Raw genomic sequence first — 18,797 nt, 5'->3', positions numbered from 1 at the left:
ATTCTGAATAGTTTATGTAAGTGATTACTCAGATGTCAACATATAAGTTCACAAAATTATTCTTTCATTACCAGAGAAATAAGAGAGTGATTCTTCCCTATTTTGACTATGTCTTTTGATGATAAAAGAAAAAAACCTAACAATAGTTACATGCAGAAGTGGAAAGAAAAAAGGATAGATTCTGTGACAGCTCTGTGCAGATGCAGAGGAATCAAGTACAATAACCTTTTACATGCATTAGTCAAGAAATAGCACTGCACAGATACTTTTTTTTCTTAGTGCAGAACAAAGAGCCTGAGCTCGTGCATCACTGAATGTGAGGCAGCAGCTTCCCATCAGGGAATGGCTCTTGGGGAGGCCACAGGCAAAACAACGCAAACTGTAATTAGAATACTTTTCTCTCACATTCTGGGAATAAACAATCTTTTCATTGTTCATGTTTACACAATTAACAAAATGCTCAGCTGCATTGTAGTGACTATAGATGGTACAGTAGCAATGCTGTTATAAATAATATATATGACAATGTAACTAAAGTTTTCTAATAAATGCAGAAATCCCTTAAGCATTTTCAACCCCTTGAATTGCTCAAGCATGCATGTTCTGTATAGTATATGACTCAGATTCTATAATATCTTTTCTGCTTAAATATTTTCAATCAAATAATACTAAGTATGACCACGTTAAAAATATTTACCTTCTTATATTACTTTTTCAAAGATTTTGAACTTTATATTAGCTAATATATTGAGTGTAGTATAAAAAAAATATTAAATCTGCTTGTCTGACCTCAAGTAATAGCTACAGAATTTCTCAAATTTATTTCAGTCCAATAAAAATATATCAGTAGCATTTTTATTCACTGCAATTATAATTACTTTATAGTCATGAAAGTCTTCACATTTTAAGCTAGACCTCTGCAGTTGTTTTTCTTCCTTTCAAGCCCTATATACCTCTAAATTAATTATTTACTTCAAGAAACAAAACACATGGGGAAATTTAATACCTAATATCATTGCATAGCCTATTTATAAATGGATGTTATATTTCAGAAGTGAAAAACAAAGCTATTAATATTTTATTACTACTCTCGATTATACCTCTAATCTACTGTAGAAAGCAGATCTTCACTAGCTGTGGATGGTTAGGAGATCTAATACAAGTTGTCTGAGTTTTATTATTATCTTTAAATCACTATGTTTGGAATGCATGCTATCATAATATTAACATGTACCAGTATGATAACTAACACCATCTAATGTTAGATGACTAACAAAAAACTAATGGCAATTACATGATGTGGTCAAACTGCTGTAAAAGAAATACAAGTTTACTACTTGGACTTTATGTAAGAAGAGTACTGCTTCCATTGAATAAACAAAGGAAGAAAATAAAGACTTTACTTTTAAAATCTATACTACACATGAGAAGGAAAAATAAAGGTTCATATGCAAGAAAAGATTTAAATTATTTTGGTTACCTGCAGCATAGTACTTCTCCATGAGAAACCAACCAAGTATACTATCAGTAGTTTCTGTTCTAATAAAATTAGAAGGTACAGCTTCCCGACAAATCTGACTTTGCTAGAATCATGAGAATTTTTTAATCCATTACTCCCTAGTTCAGCTGTTTCCAGTGACAAACAGCCTTAGAACATGAAAAAAAAAATTAAAATCTGTTCTAATTTTTATGTATTTGTTTGTTTTTGAGAACTTTTAGATGTCATGAGGTTCAACTGGGATTACAGAATTTCACAAAAGTATCTTGACTTCCTAGCCAAAGTTGCTAGACTTCTGGGCAGTTAAAATCAGGTGGTTTAAGCCTATGTTTCAGTAACTGAAAATGGAACTTGATTGTTAGATATTGGAAGCAATTCCTGAAGAAAAGAGGCCGTGGTTTATTTTCTCTTCAGCCTCCTCAAGCGTGGAGGTAAACCAGATATGTATGGGAGAAATGGCAGTTGAGTGCTTAATGGTGAAATTCATACAGAATCTCAGACAAGTTACTATGACCACATGCAAGGACATTTATCTGCCTCCTGAAATGACCAGAAGTAGTTTAGGCTAAATTTGGCCTCAAGCCTCCCTGATACACAGCATCTGAATGGCACAACCAGTATGAATAACGTAATTTTGAACCTGTAGATTTTTAACAGCAAATAGAAAGCAGACTTTTTTTTTTATGTTCATAGCCCTGTATAATATAATATATACATGAATATGTTTAGACACTGTTGCAAAGCAGAACAAAATTTAGGCTATGTAAGAAATAAAATTACCTTAAAGCTGCATGAAAAATGGGTCTTTTGAGTCTTCTTCTGGCCAAAAATCTAAAGATTGCCTTCCCTTTCGCCTTTTATCTCTCCAAACAAGCACATCTGGATCTTCTTGAAAAGATGTCATTGCAATAAAAATGGGGAAAATTATTATTTCCATCTTAGACATTTTAAACTATAGGGAACAAATGGACCTATGCCCTAGATATTTAACTTCACAAATTGGAAGGAGATGGTCACAGCTTCTCCTGTACCTAGGAAAATAGTAGAGAATCGTCCAGAATTCTGAAACACTCAGGCTTTCTCATCAAATTGACAGGACTTCTATCTGCATTTCCTGCTTCCCACTGAAACTGCTCTGATCATTATATTATGTGTTAGCCTGTGTTTTATGCATTAGTTTGTGTTTTCTCAGTCACTCCTGTTAAATCTGGTTTGCATTGGCTATTTAAATGCTTGCTGACACAGATAACATGTAGGATATCCAACTCTAAACAAAAAAATACAAAATCTTGACACTCAAGTCCTTGCACTGAGAAATATTTAAGTTCTCTGTGCTTAGTGGAATAACACCTAAAGGAAAAAAAAACTGAAAAAACATAGTCAGAAGATATACAGTATCCTACAGTTCAGATCTACTTTCTGTGTGCAGGGACAAATTCAAATCCACACCTGCCAGGTTTTGTTTGGTTCTTTAGCAAGTAGACTTTCAGGTTAAGGAGGATCACCTCCCTGCTAATTTTAGAATTAAGTTCCTTATTTATGAAGTCTTTCATATTTTTCTACTAAATCTAGTTAGCAAACTAACGCTTGCAAATAGTTTACAAATGACAAAAGCACTTCTTAAAATGTTCCCAGTACATGAACTGCTTTTCTTCGTAAGATTAACATTTCATACTATCTTTTATGCTCCAGGATCAATTCCATTCTCCCTAGTCAATGAGAGTCACTAATTTTGGCAGATATAAAATATTGATTTCTGTTTATATTAAAACCTACAGCATTTAGCACATAATCATGTATTTATTATACCATTTCAAGCAGAATTTAGAATCTACATCAAGTAAAACTCATGGGTTGGTTAGTGTTATTTATTCACCTTATTTTTTTTTGTCCATTACAAAGCACTTCAGGTACTTTGCAAATCAGCATGAAACCTACATAAGCCTCAACAGAATTTTGTATTGTCTTTAATTCTAGATGAGGAAAGGCTGATTATCCCACTTTAAGTATTTGCTGAGATGTTTGCATTCAAAACTCTGACCACTACTCTGGAGGCAAGACTATGTGGAAACAGAAACTAAAAATAACTATTTAAAAAAATAATTAAAATTGGATTTGTATTACTAATATTTAGTTGTGAATTATAAACCAGTTTAATAGATAAGAATGAAAACCACTATCTTTTCCTAAGTAATGTAATTTATAACTGTAGCACACTTTGAACTTGTGGACATCATCTCAGAGAACCCCAAAAGAATTTAAAAATTTAGATATACAGTGTAGCTCTTATAAACCAAAAACTGGACAGTAACATGTAGCAGCCAGATAGACACAGCTTCATATTCTTTATGCTCCAGCACAGACCCAAAGCTTTGGCTACAGTATCAAATCAAGATTTATTTCTTATTTAAGTTCATGGAATCTTCAATTTTCATTTGGAGTAAATACAACTCCAGTCTCTAATGTTTTGTCCAAGTACAGAGAAAACTGCGTGCAGCTTAACTACGTTTTCTTGGAAGAAGTACAGAGTCAATCATTTCATTATTGAACCTGTGGTTTCCTGCAGTTTGGCAGAAAGGATGCCTCTTTATTTTCAAATTATTATTGATTTAAGGAATAGTTCAGATTACACTCTGATAAGATGAATTATATCCTCTAATAGCACATGTAGACCTTCAGTTAGGAGAAATTGAACCACCAGTTGTACACATAGTCCTGTGATTCTGTTGTGATGACTAACTTGGCCACTTTAGTTAATTAAATGGCAATACAAATTGTTCATTTATGGGCTGATCCGTTTCTCATTAATGTCAATGGGAATCCTTCCTTATTGAGAACTGGGTCAGGCTGTACTCCGGTTGCTGAGTTTGGAAGGATATTATGATCTAAGTTTAAGAAAACATTAAAGCTGTGAGAGATGGGCAGCAAAGCTATGAGAACACTGACAGAAGAAACGTAGTAAAATCAAGTACTAAAGAGTTATACAGTATAAGGTAGACATTTTCCCTGCTAGTTTATCTCTGAAGTAGCCCTATTCCTTCCCTCTCCCTACTGACCGCAACATGCACCTCTAAGGAAAATCCAGAAAATCCACTAATGTTGCAAGTACAACCAGCCACCATGAATTGTCTGGACTGCACTGCCACCCACAGCAAGGACCAAGTTCAGGAATGGAAAACGGGCAATAAATTTGTCTCATGGTAACAGGAAAATGTATTTTAAAAAATACGCTGCATTCTTCACGTAAAGGAAGGCTCACGGGGTTTTTTGGCAATGAATTTTCTGGCTTGTTGAATACAGTAGGGCTCAGTTAAGGTTAAAGAACTTTAGGTAATTAGTGAAGAAGAAGATGACACTGTTCAGTTATCCCAAAGAAAAACTGAGATTATTTGTGATAATCCATAACCTTAAATGTTTAAGAAAAAAAACCTATTGTGATAAAAATATAGTGATTTCACAATTTAAGTTTTGCCTAGTTATTGTTCCCAGCTTACAAATGAAAATTCAGTTATTTGGACTTTCCTGTTTTAAGGATGTACTTTACAATTACCTATTCCATAAATTGTCACAATGCACTCTGATAAGGTATAATAGGTCATATCCTGGGAAGTATATTGTTTTGAAACCAATCTGTCATAAATTTATGATAATAACAGCTGTAATTAAAAGTAAATTACATTAAGCTTTGTTGAAGAGAGGCTTATAATATCATACCTATCTGTTATAATAATAAAAAGTTTACCAATTTACCAAATTTATTTACCAAAAAATACAAAATTTACCAATAAATTAGCCCTTCTAAAAATAATTTTACACTATGTGTACTTTAGTAATTCTCAGACTGAGTTATACAAAAAGTGGTGGCAGTGGGGAAATTAGCTTTTCTAACATGAAAGTTGGTCAAATTTCATTCCTAAGAAGAAACGAAAAGAGATAGATTACTGGAAAACTGGAAAGTGGTTGCTTTATAAGCATTACTACAGTGTCAATTTGGTACAAATACAGTGAGTGGTTGGAAGGTGATCAAATCTATAAATACATGAGAATTCTTGATACAAGTTCATTCAAAATTTTCATATTACTGGATTGATTCAGAAAGAATAGGAGGGAAAAAAATTCTATCAAGTTATTTCCTTAATGAAATAGGCCTATAACAATGAAGATAAGAAATTTAAAACATGGTATTGGCTCTGTAGGGTATTTCTATCTTATGGTAAAGGAATTTCTTTACAGCAGACCAAACAGAAGAGAGAGAAAACAATTGTAGAGAAAAAGCTATAATGAACAAAATAGAAATTTCAGATTAACAGTGATTTATCAACTCATTGGTCAAGGCACACCAGGACTCATTTAGAAATTTAGACTTGGGCTGAAATTTTAAATGCATTTTTGCTGAAAACTGCTATATGGAACTAATGCAGTTGGTCAAAGTACCAGGAATCTGGTTTGCCACTGACTATGTAATCCTGAGCAATATATGCATTAATGACACACTCCATTCTGGTTAAGATGAACCTGGTGGAAAGGCTGCCAGCCCTCAGCTGTCCATTATACCTGTTATATACATACCCAACTGAAAATAAATTCCGCCACCAAGTCTATCACTATGATTGCACATGTTATTGCTTCCTAACCATGTTCTATTAGAACAAACCAGGTTAAAGACTTTAAAACTCTGAGTTATTTTATAGATCTGGGGCAAGGACCAATGACACATGCAACTACACCAACTGGTGGAAGGTCCCTTATTTGTCTTCTGTCAAGCACTATCTTGATATGATTTAGCTGTAGTCATAAACCGTGTCTACACCTACTGAACCTTCCCACTTATAAATTTCAGTAACTTTTGTACACCTACAGAGAAGAAAAACTTGCAGTTTCAAGGTCAGTAAAGCCTACAAACTTAATTACCACTGTCAGCTTCTATCCATGCTGATATTTTGTATATGAAATTGTGTGTACATATATATAGTGTTTATTAAAAAAAAAAAGTTCAAGTGTTTTTTCTTCAAATTACCATCAATTAGTTAAAGTAGATTCTTAACTGCAGTGAAGTCCAGTTTATTTTCACTTAAATGCATATATGATAGTCTTAAATTGGGACTTAAATGGATAGTCTTAAATTGATAATCTTAAGTGGAGTCTATCATTTTAAGAATAGTGTCTTTCTTAAATGGAGACAATATTTCAACTTCAGCTTTTTGGTGTTAAAATAAAACAAGTTGCATATTGACCACCAACTCCAATCTGCACAATTAACAGCTTCTGTGCAGTATACTTCCATGAACTACATGACTGTAGATATCCCATTGACTGTCTCATTTAAATCTTTCCTTTGCATTCTAATCAGATAGAAACAGGGTCCAATTCCCAATTTGAAAAATAAACACATTAAAGAAAATTAGTTTCGGCATCATTACAGTGTACATACATGAGTGTCTACATTTTTTTTTAATGGACACTTTCTAAACAGCATTTAAGTACAAACCATAATTTCTCTGTGTGGCTAATTTGACCACACATATTGCAAACTGTTTTAATTTTCCTTTATTGTCCTCTAATGAGCTCATCAAGAGTATATAATTAGTGCAGTAAACTGCATAACACAGGCTCTGCCCTAAAGCAGCCAAGCAGAGTTCTTGACTAGCCCACTCTCCCGCTGGAACTTTGTACTGTTAATGGACCATGAGCAGTAGGAACTATGTCGAGGGATATGCTCTTTTTTTAAATAGCTTGTGATCTGTGGCTTGAAGCAACAGTTCTGGGGCTATCACCATCTGTACTGACACACACATGAAAGTTGTTTTGTCTCTTTTTAATGAAGCTACCAAGGTCATTAATAATGGCTTTGGATGCCTGAAAGACACTGTAAGACTGAGCGACTGGATTCTATGGCAATTTCTCTTTATTTATAAAACTTTTACTATTATCTGCAGTAGGCAATCCTAGAATTCTCTGCCAAAATCTGAAACTACTAGTAGGTATGAGTTTATAAACATACAATTTATCAAACTAAGAAAACATTACAGACACAAGAAATACCCAAATACTGTGTAACAGTTATATTTCAGTCTGTGTGTCATGTGGAGGATGTTGTGTTTAAAAGATAACCATCCTTCTGTTCCAATATGCACAATATTGTAAAAAACCCAGCATTTTTCAAAAACAGTCACCTTGATGACTTCAGGATGTGGTTTTTAAAATTAAATACTACACTGCTGTCAATGATCCTTAAGATAAAGAGATTCTCATGCAATATCTACATTATCATATAGAAATTTATTCTAATTTTTGAGATTGCTTACTGCAAGAGATGGCTGTATGAACAAAGGGAATTACAGGTTTGTTTTTGTCCCAGTGTTTTTGACCCCACCAGTCCCCAGAACATTTGTAAAACTGTCCATAACCCAGAAACAACACATTGTACCACCTTTTCTACTCCCTATCTTCTCAAAATCAGTTTTAGATCATTTCCTACTGTCACCCAATTGCAACTTGTACAGTGCTTGACACTATGCACATAAGTGACAGAAATGTATGGCAGAGAGCACAAAATCTTGTAAAGAATGCACTGAAAAACAAGAGAAAAATGTGATTCTGGTTACTGTAAAATCTGACATCACCATTCCTCTCTAATCGGTTTTTATTTATTAGACCCTATAATAAAATATAATTTGCATAGCAAAATAGCATACTGAGGAGCTTCCCTGGTAATTAGTTTATCAGGGCTCTAATGATCATCTGCAATTAATACTGTAAAATCGTTATCACCAGTTTAATTTTAATCCCTGATGTTCACCACCTACAGAATAAAGTTCAGATATGCAATATGTGGTGGAAACAGTTTGCCATTTGAGTAAACACTTAAAATCTCGAACAAATGTTAAAAAACTGTGCACAAAAATAGATTCTTTACTTAAGGCTAAAGTACCATCATAATTCATCTTCCAGTGCTGCTGCAGCAGATTTTAAAATTTCACACAGTACAACTAAAAGTGTTGGAAAAAGGAAAATTAACAATAGCTAATACAAAAAAGTAAATAATATTTTAGGATTTGCCTACATGTGTTTAGATTTTTTTGTAAATACATAAAGGCATACAAATTACAGAGGTTCTTAAACATACATTTTTGTTTAACTAATCATAGAATGGTTAGAGTTGGAAAGGACCTTCAGATCATCTAGTTCCAACACCCCTGCCATGGGCAAGGACACATCACACTAGACTACGCTGCCCAAGGCTCTGTCCAGCCTGGCACTGGTGGTGCTTCCAGGGACAGGGCAGCCACAACTTCTCTGGGCAACAGGTTCCAGTGCCTCACTACCCTCACTGTAAAGTTCTTCCTTATACCTAACTGGAACTTCCCCTGTTTAAGTTTAAACACATTATCCCTTGTCCTATTGCTACAGTCCCTGATGAAAAGTCCCTCTGCACCATCCCTGTAGGCCCCTTCAGATACTGGAGGGCTGCTGTAAGGTCACCATGAAGCCTTCTCTTTTCCAGGCTGAACATCCCCAATTTTCTCAGCCTGTCTTTGTATATGAGGTGCTTCAGCCCCCTTATCATCCTCATAAATAACAATTTACTATACTTACTTTGATTTAGTACATAGGCATTTGCAAATAAAATGGCAAAAATATAAAGCAAAATCAACAACTAGAAAGGATGTATAGATAAGAAACTAGTACACAACAGTAGGGAATTGTTTGTCACATTCTTTCCTGGACGATGTTGCAAACAGCACTAGATTTAAACAACTCAAACAATTGTCATGAATTAAAAAGAAAAAAATCCCCTAAACTTAATGTATTATTCTACTCTGAAACAAAGCTGGTATTTAAACTGAACCAACAATGCCCTTCAACCAAAATTTTTCAGTAAGTAAAAATCCACGTTTACCAAACTACAATGCTTATAGAAACAGCATAAAGAGTAATATTTATTTTAGTTTTAATGAAGATATATAAAATGTTTTTATGTGTTCTCATATATAAAATAAGAAATTTGGATTTTATAATGTCTTCATCTTAGAAGGAAAGAGAAAATGTCTGCACATAACTACTTCTTTAGGATATAGCTGGACTCTTCCACTCTTCAGGAGTGTAAGAGCATAAATACTGATGAAAACAAACTGGAATGTAGAAAACGTCTAAGATAGATAAACAAAATTTATACACCTTCAGGTCACACATACCATTTTGGTATAAAAATATGTTTCTAGCTGAACTTCTAGAGGTAGGTTAGATCTGCATTAGCTCTAACCAAAGAAAAAATGAAATGTCATTCTTCATTGTAATCAGTCTCTGTTCTTTTCTTGAGAGCAGAGTAATTTATTAGAAAAAAATTAAAAAAATCTGAAAAGAGATGGACATGAAACAAAACTGTTACTATTGTAATAAAAGACTCAAATATTGAATATGTTTATTTCCTGTACTGCAACTGAAAGTCATTTTGTCTAACAAACATAAGAGCCTTAAAAAACATTTTCCTTTCAATAATTTTGCCATTTATGTAATTTTTAAAATTAAAATAAATTTCATACTGAGTAAGGTCTTGAAATAAAATTAACACCTCTCCAAAGACAAAATTATGTTTAACAATAATTGTTCTGCTATGGATCAAAGTGGTTCATTGTAGATTTTACTGTTATTTATAGTCTTTAATATTTGGAACTCGCACACTTCATACATGTTGTACAAGAAACTCTTGATTTTCAGAATATCATTTCATCACATATGTCAATTGCTGAGGTGAGTAGCTCGAGAGAGGACGCCTTGAACACCGGAGCGGGGGGGAGATCAGCGTCCAGGAGCCTCAACTCAGAGCGACAAGAGCCACCGAGGGAGCCTCAAGTCCTCGACGGGACCTGCCCGGGAGCCGGCAGCTCAGCTGACGAGAGCGAGCAGCTGACTCACACGGGGCGGAGCCTGGAGCAGCGGCACCAGCCCTGACTGGGTAAAAACCTGCCCCAGGGAGCGCGGCGAACAGAGCGGGGCGAGGAAACAGAGCGGGCAGGGGAGCGGGATGGTGAGCACAGTGGTGAGCGCAGTGGTGAGCGCAGTGGTGAGCGCAGTGGTGAGCACAGTGGTGAGCACTCGGCGTGTGAGCAGGGCCCGGTCCGGGAGCTCTGCTCTGGCTGCCCCAGCGGTGGCAGCGTAGGCACCCAGACAGAGCCGATGAGAGGCGAGGCTGCAGTGCAGAGCTCGGGGTGTAGAGAGGAGAGTGCCTGCACTGGTCTGGTGAGGGGAGGGTGCGCAATGGGCAGGGCTACACTCGGTGCTCCCTGGTGGAGGTCCTCCTGCAGCAGGGGCTGAGCTGCGGGATGCTGTCAATAGGCTGCGAGATGTCAGGGAAGCTGAGAGGGAGCAGGAATGCTTGCTCCCGGCCCAAATTGTGCAGGGGCCTCGAGCTTCACCTCTAGCTCATGAAGGAAAGGAGGAGGCCGTTAACCCGGGAAGGTGGGAATTAGTGACAAAAAAAAACAACAAAAAAAAAAAAAGAAGGAAAAGGACAATTAAAAGCGAGGGGCTTCCCCCTAAATCCCCTGTCCCCACGCAGAACCGCTTTGCTGTCCTGCAGGGGGCTAATGAGGAAACGCACTCGCGCCAGAAACAGCCGGCTGATGCACTGCTAAAGATCTCTACTGGTGCTGCCAGGAAAAAGCGGCAGGTCGTAGTAGAAGGGGACTCTACACTGAAAGGGACAGAAGCACTCGTCTGCCGGCCTGACCCCGTCTCAAGGGAGGTGTGTTGCCTACCGGGGGCATGGATCAGGGATGTTGCAGAGAGGCTGCCTGCTCTACTAAGTCCCACGGATTATTACCCACTCCTGGTGATACATGTGGGTGCCAGGGACATAGATAGTAGTAGCCTGGGGAACATAAAGAAGGACTACAGAGCCCTGGGAGAGGTGGTTAGAGGCTCTGGAGCTCAGATTGTCTTTTCATCAATTCTCCAGGGTACAGGGGAGGACCTAAGAAAAGCTAGGAGGATTTGCCAGGTTAAGAACTGATTAAAAGGGTGGTGTCATAGTCAGGGGTTTGGGTGTCTTGAACACGGGACCCAAGCTTGTAGGCCAGGTCTACTGGGGGCTGGTGGAGCTGCTCTAAAGAGCAGTTTTGGTAGGAAGCTTGCCAGACTGGTCAAGGAGGCTTTAAACTAGATGTGTTGGGGAAGGGGGGCATCTTTCCATTCCAACACACCCAATCAGTTGCCAGAACCTATAATAAATGCTTGGAGCAATGTAGAGATATCCCAGCCACTCCAGCCAATGAGCCGGCTTCAGTTGGAGCTCGGCTCAGATGCCTCTATACAAGTGCCCGTAGCATGGGGAACAAACAAGAGGAATTAGAGATGTGTGCACATCTACAGGGATATGATATAATAGGCATCACAGAAACATGGTGGGATGGCTCCTATGACTGGAGTGTTGGAATGGAAGGTTACAGGCTCTTTAGGAAGGACAGGCCTGGCAGGCGGGGAGGGGGAGTTGCCCTTTATGTTAGGGACAGGCTGGAGAGTATGGAACTCTGTCTGGGGACAGGTGAGCAGTCCACAGAGAGTTTGTGGGTCAGGGTTAAAGGGAATATAGCTATGGGAGACATTACTGTGGGGGTCTGTTACAGACCGCCTGATCAAGGAGAACCTGTGGATGAAGCAGATAGACAGATAGGAGCAGCCTCACACTTTGCAGGCCCTTGTTCTCATGGGGGACTTCAACCACCCTGACACCTGTTGGAAGGACGGTACGGCCCGGCACAAGCAATCCAGGAGGTTCCTTGTTTGTGTAGAAGACAACTTCCTTCTGCAAGTAATAGAGGAGCCAACAAGGAGAGGTGCCGTGCTTGACCTCGTGCTCACTAACAGAGAAGGGCTCGTTGGAAATGTGACGCTCCAGGGCAGCCTTGGATGCAGCAATCATGAGATGTTCGAATTTGAGATCCTCAGGACAGTGGGAAGAGCGGGCAGCAAGCTCACTGCCCTGGACTTCAAAAGAGCAGACTTTGGCCTCTTCAGGAACCTGCTTCGGAAGGTTCCATGGGATATAGCCCTAGAGGGCAGAGGGGCCCAAGACTGTTGGTTGATATTCAAGGATCACCTGCTGCAAGCTCAGGAGTGTTGCATCCCAACCAGAAGGAAGTGCAGCAGGAGGGCCAGGAGACCTCCTTGGATGGATAAGGAGCTCCTGAGGAAAATTCAATTGAAAAAAGAGGTTTATAATAAGTGAAAGCAAGGACAGGTGGCATGGGAATGTTGTCCGAGAAGCTAGGGACCAGCTTAGGATAGCTAAGGCTCAGTTAGAATTAAACTTAGCTAGAGGTATTAAAGATGACAGGAAGGGATTCTACAGGTACATAGCAAATAAAAAACAGACTAGGGAGAATGTAGGCCCCCTCAGGAAGCTCTCAGGAGAACCGGCTACACAGGATTTGGAGAAGGCTGAGGTTCTTAATGACTTCTTTGCCTTGGTCTTCACTGCCAAAGGCTCTGACCACACAACCCAAGTATCACAGTATCACAGTATCACAGTATGCTAGAGATTGGAAGGGACCTCGAAAGATCATCTAGTCCAATCCCCCTGCCGGAGCAGGAACACCTAGATAGTGTCACACAGGAGTATGTCCAGGCGGGTTTTGAATGTCTCCAGGGAAGGAGACTCCACAACCTCCCTGGGCAGCCTGTTCCAGTGTTCCGTCACCCTCACTGAGAAGTTTCTTCTCAAGTTTAAGTGGAACCTCTCGTGTTCCAGTTTGTACCCATTACCCCTTGTCCTATCATTGTTTGCCACCGAGTAGAGCCTGGCTCCATCCTCGTGACACTCCCCCTTATATATTTATAGACACTTATAAGGTCACCCCTCAGTCTCCTCTTCTCCAAACTATAGAGACCCAGCTCCCTCAGTCTTTCCTCATAAGGGAGATGCTCCATTCCCTTAATCATCTTTGTTGCCCTTCGCTGGACTCTCTCCAGCAGCTCCCTGTCCTTCTTGAACTGAGGGGCCCAGAACTGGACACAATATTCCAGATGGGGTCTCACCAGGGCAGAGTAGAGGGGAAGGAGGACCTCTCTCGACCTACTAACCACCCCCCTTCTAATACACCCCAGGATGCCATTGGCCTTCTTAGCCACAAGGGTACAGTGTTGGCTCATGGTCATCCTGTCGTCCACTAGGACCCCCAGGTCCCTCTAACAGGTCGTTTCCCAACCTATACTGGAACCTGGGGTTGTTCCTGCCCAGATGCAGGACTCTACACTTTCCCTTGTTATATTTCATCAAGTTATTCCCTGCCCAACTCTCCAGCCTGTCCAGGTCTCGCTGGATGGCAGCACAGCCTTCTGGCGTGTCAGCCACTCCTCCCAGCTTAGTGTCATCAGCAAACTTGCTGATAGTACACTCAATTCCCTCATCTAAATCGTTGATGAATATATTAAATAATACCGGTCCCAGTACTGACCCTTGAGGCACTCCACTAGTTACAGGCCTGAAAGGTCTTGGAAGGCAGATCAGGGACTGTGAGAATGAAGACCTTGCGCCCACTGTAGGAGAGGAACTGGTTCAAGACCATCTTAAAAATCTGAACATGCACAAGTCCATGGGTCCTGATGAAATCCATCCGTGGGTCCTGAAGGAGCTGGTGAATGAAGTTGCGAAGCCACTGGCCATCATTTCTGAGAAATCATGGCAGTCAGGTGAAGTTCCCGATGACTGGAAAAAGGGAAATTTAACCCCCATTTTCAAGAAGGGGAAAATGGATGACCCGGGGAATTACAGACCAGTCAGTCTCATCTCTGTGCCTGGCAAAATCTTGGAGCAGATTCTCCTGGAAGGCATGCTAAGGCACATGAAAATCAACAAGGTGCTTGGTGACAGCCAGCATGGCTTCACTAAGGGGAAATCCTGCCTGACCAGTTTGGTGGCCTTCTATGATGGGGCTACAGAACAGATGGACAGGGGTAGAGCAGTTGATGTCATCTGCCTGGACTTATGTAAAGCGTTCGACACTGTCCCACACAACATCCTTGTCTCTAAATTGGAGAGACATCAATTTGATGGATGGACCACTCGGTGGATAATGAACTGGCTGGATGGCTGCACGCAAAGAGTTGTGGTCAATGGCTCAATGTCCGGCTGGAGACCAGTAACGAGTGGTGTCCCTCAGGGATCAGTGTTGGGACCGGTCTTGTTCAACATCTTCGTCGGTGACATGGACAGTGGGATTGAGTGCACCCTCAGCAAGTTTGCCGATGACACCAAGTTGTGTGGTTCAGTTGATACGCTGGAGGGAAGGAATGCCATCCAGAGGGACCTTGACCCGCTTGTGAGGTGGGCTGATGCCAACCTCATGAAGTTTAACCATGCCAAGTGCAAGGTCCTACACCTGGGTCGGAGCAATCCCAGGCACAGCTACAGGTTGGGCAGAGAAGAGATTCAGAGCAGCCCTGCAGAGAAGGACTTGGGGGTGTTGGTTGATGAGAAAATGAACATGAGCCGGCTTCAGTGTGCGCTTGAAGCCCAGAAAGCCAACCGTATCCTGGGCTGCATTAAAAGGAGTGTGACTAGCAGGTTGAAGGAGGTGATCCTGCCCCTTTGCTCTGCTCTTCTGAGACTTCACCTGCAGTATTGTGTGCAGTTCTGGTGTCTTCAACATAAAAAGGACATGGAACTGTTGGAACCAGTCCAGAGAAGGGCCATAAGGATGATCAGGGGACTGGAGCACCTCCCGTATGAAGACAGGCTGAGAAAGTTGGGGCTGTTCAGCCTGGAGAAGAGAAGGCTGCGTGGAGACCTCATAGCAGCCTTCCAGTATCTGGAGGGTGCCTATAGGGATGCTGGAGAGGGACTCTTCATTTGAGACTGTAGTGACAGGACAAGGGGTAACGTGTTAGAACTTAAACAGGGGAAGTTTAGGTTGGATATAAGGAGGAGAATTCTTTCCTGTTAGGGTGGTGAGGCGCTGGAATAGGTTGCCCAGGGAGGTTGTGAATGCTCCATCCCTGGCAGTGTTCAAGGCCAGGTTGGACGAGGCCTTGGGTGATATGATTTAGCGTTAGGTGTCCCTGCCCATGGCAGGGGGGTTGGAACTAGATAATGTTAAGGTCCTTTCCAACCCTAACAATTCTATGATTCTATCATTCTACTCACCCAATTGCTAAACATTGCAACTCAATCTGAATTGTCTGACAGATTTTAAGTATTCTCAGTTTCTGCCTGTACTTGAGACTTCCCCAGCCTGCAGTGAGAACTCACAAATCTGTAGAAGAGATTACTTCCAAAGGAACTGTCTTCTTGAAAGAACAGTGGAGTATCCCAGTGGTAAATTATATAAAAACTCCTGACCCCAGAGAGCTACCTAGAGACATAGCTGAAACCATTGCAGGACTTGCCTGCCATTCTGCAAGAATTCACAAAATTCTACTTCTGTTCATATTCAAAACACACCCATCCTATGGTGGAAGTTAAACAATCATATTCTAAAGACAAAATGACGATACAGCAGCAGCTAAATGGATCTTCTGCCCAGCAACGTACAGTAGAAAAGGTGCAATCTGTTCCTGGCCTGGTCAGAACAATATTGTATGCTCACAACCACTTCCAATGTGAAAACAATGTTATGTAAAAGGAAACATAATAAAAAATTACTATATACATAGCATTATATAATTATAAGCATAATATAATTATAAGCATAATATATAATTAGTATATGCATAACTAATGTAATTAGTGTTCAGATTAATTTACGGCATGGTGACTCTGCATCTGACAATTTGGGCTTCTCCATTTAAACACTTCTGCTCTTGTTAAGACTTTGAACAGGCCTTCCATTTATGAAATCCCCTGGCTCCCCCAGGCAATTTGTTCCTTTGGGTTCAATAAAAAGTATTGCCTCAGTGTGAATGAGGGTAGGAGACCTGGGACTCATGCCCTCTAAATGGCTCCTTTACATAAACAATAATATATCACATGCCATTGTAACTACACAGAATAATACAACAAAAGGGTTGATTTTCTCAGTATGTTGGTGAACAATCGCACTGGACAAAACATACTAAATAATAATCACAAGAGAGTAAAAGTGTGCAGAATCCTGCCCTTAAATAATGTACTATGTATCTCTGATGGCCCTCATGCAGCAGTTGTGCCACTTGGCATAGGCCACATCGATGCCAGGCACAGTGCTAACAGGAAAGTGACATGGATGATCAGGGATTCATCACTTGAGCTCAATATGTCCTATTTCTATTACTTAGCAGGAAAGTATATAGCTTATTGTCTCAACTGCAGCCTAAGTCTCAACCCTGTGGAAAAAAAAATTGGTCACTACTTGGTTTTAGTGTAGAAGCTAAGCAAAACCCAAGCAGGGAGCACTGCATATTATTATAAAGTGCATGAATAATGTATGCTAATTTCTGTATAGTAAAGTAAGAAGACTTACTTCTACAATTTTGAAGGTCAAAAATTAGATTTTCTTTTCTGTGAGCAAAAGAGATGGAAGAACATGGCTTTATGAAGGCAATGCAGAAAATATTAATGTGTCTAAATAGAATGGGAAAAAATTATCTAGCAAGTTTCTCTTAACTATCAGCACTTCAAATTTGAAAATAAGAGTCCCAAGAGTTATGGTTCTAGACTCTCTGAATTATTATTAAAGTTCATTTTTCTTTATCAGATCATGTATATCAATAAGCCTCGTCTTGCTGCCTAAAAAAATCTTCCTAAATACAGATAATTAATGTATCCATCTTTGGTAAGAGCAATATCCTTATTATTGCTTTCATAAGCACATCAGGTAATGGCAGTGGTAGCACCCTGAATCTTTCTTTGTAGGGCTGCATCAGTTCTGTATTAAATGAGGGCAAAATAAAACCATCTTTGTTCTAATTCACTAATTTTAATACATCAGACTTTAAAGTATTTACTCTTTTTTTTTTTTTCTCAGAGGCAAGGAATTAAAATATGTCTATTTTATTGTGATTATTTTGTAACCAATAACAAGTTGGAAAAAAAAAATCTACAGAAACCTAAAATATATATTTAGTAATGAAAAAATAAGATTAAAACCAGTAATAATATAGTAATAATATCTGATACGAGATACAAGAACAGATACAGCTATAATGAATAAAAGCAAAACAGAAATAAAAGTCAACCATAAATAATAAACTAATATGGTAAGTGATCACTTATATTAATTTTTAAAATTATCAAGTGGTATATTCTTGATAGTCCTAATCTATCTCAGAAAGTCGTAAGAAATAAAAGTCCACAAAAGTTAGAATTTGATTGGTTCACTTCCAGTTTAAAACTCTCTAGTGAGTTCATGCATTGTTAGGAAGGGGTTAAGAAATAACAAAATTAATGTGTAAAGTGGCATGATTTTTCTTGAATAAAATCTGAGCAAAAGAACTATATTACATTTCAGCACACAACATATTAAAAAAGTAATTTTTCACCCATGTATCAAATATTACTCCTCAGAGTTACTTTTATCAAAACAAAGATTTGAGCAAGTATTGTAAAGCAATTGGCCCTGTATTTCTACTTTATTTGTTTTGATAGCTTTGTGAATTACAGTTCACAAAAATCCCTGCTTCCTCTAAGAAGTAATACAAAGAATGTAGTAGAGACAGACCCTTGCTGACAAATACAGTGTTTAACTTGAAAGGAATACGATTCTGAAAAATGGAAAATTTCTCAATGGATTCAGTGATGTCAAATTTTATCTTGAGAGGTTGACACTCAGTTTCACAGCCCTCAATTCTGAGTAAGCTCTCAAGGGCTCAGTATCTGCATAATGATTGAAGATTGAAGCCTGTGGTCAGTCTTATTCATATGTGTTATATGGTCCAGAGATGTCTCAAAGATCTGGGACATGGCTGGAATTACATGTCAGAGTCCTCAAAAAGTGGACAGTAAATTCTGAAACTATTAGGTTGTATCAAAGGGCAGAATATGAAGCAAATAGCAACCTGTATTTTCTATCTGTCTTGCAATTAAGAATATTATAATGCAAATGTAAAGGATTGTTTCATTTTATAATTTTCCAAACTGAAAAGTATTTGGAAAAAAGTATGTCAAACACTTCTGATCATTTAACTTTGCTGAATATATATCTCTTATAGGGGTCTGTGACAGTAGGCTCCCTACAACAAGTACTTGATTACACCAATTCAAGGAACATTACAAAAAGTATTTCAAAGCAACACATATGTCTTAAGATTATTAAGAAAATGTTGATTTGGGAATTCAGTCATCATGGCTCATTGAAGTTGCAGCTTCACACACTTCTCATTTTGT

At 39.0% G+C, this 18,797-nt stretch overlaps 1 protein-coding gene across 1 annotated transcript in view; it reads right to left on the bottom strand.

Annotated features, from left to right (window-relative positions):
* PACRG (parkin coregulated) overlaps nt 1-18,797 on the bottom strand; it is a 239,904-nt gene that overhangs the window by 65,997 nt on the left and 155,110 nt on the right. The window lies entirely within an intron of this gene.

The sequence above is a fragment of the Pezoporus wallicus genome, unplaced genomic scaffold (genome assembly GCF_028554395.1).
Source record: "Pezoporus wallicus isolate ANWC-B61680 ecotype Strahan unplaced genomic scaffold, APGP_CSIRO_Pwel_v1 scaffold_6362, whole genome shotgun sequence".
Taxonomy (NCBI): domain Eukaryota; kingdom Metazoa; phylum Chordata; class Aves; order Psittaciformes; family Psittacidae; genus Pezoporus; species Pezoporus wallicus.
Note: the sequence above shows the minus strand (reverse complement) of the source record. Positions and strands in the feature narration are given on the sequence as shown.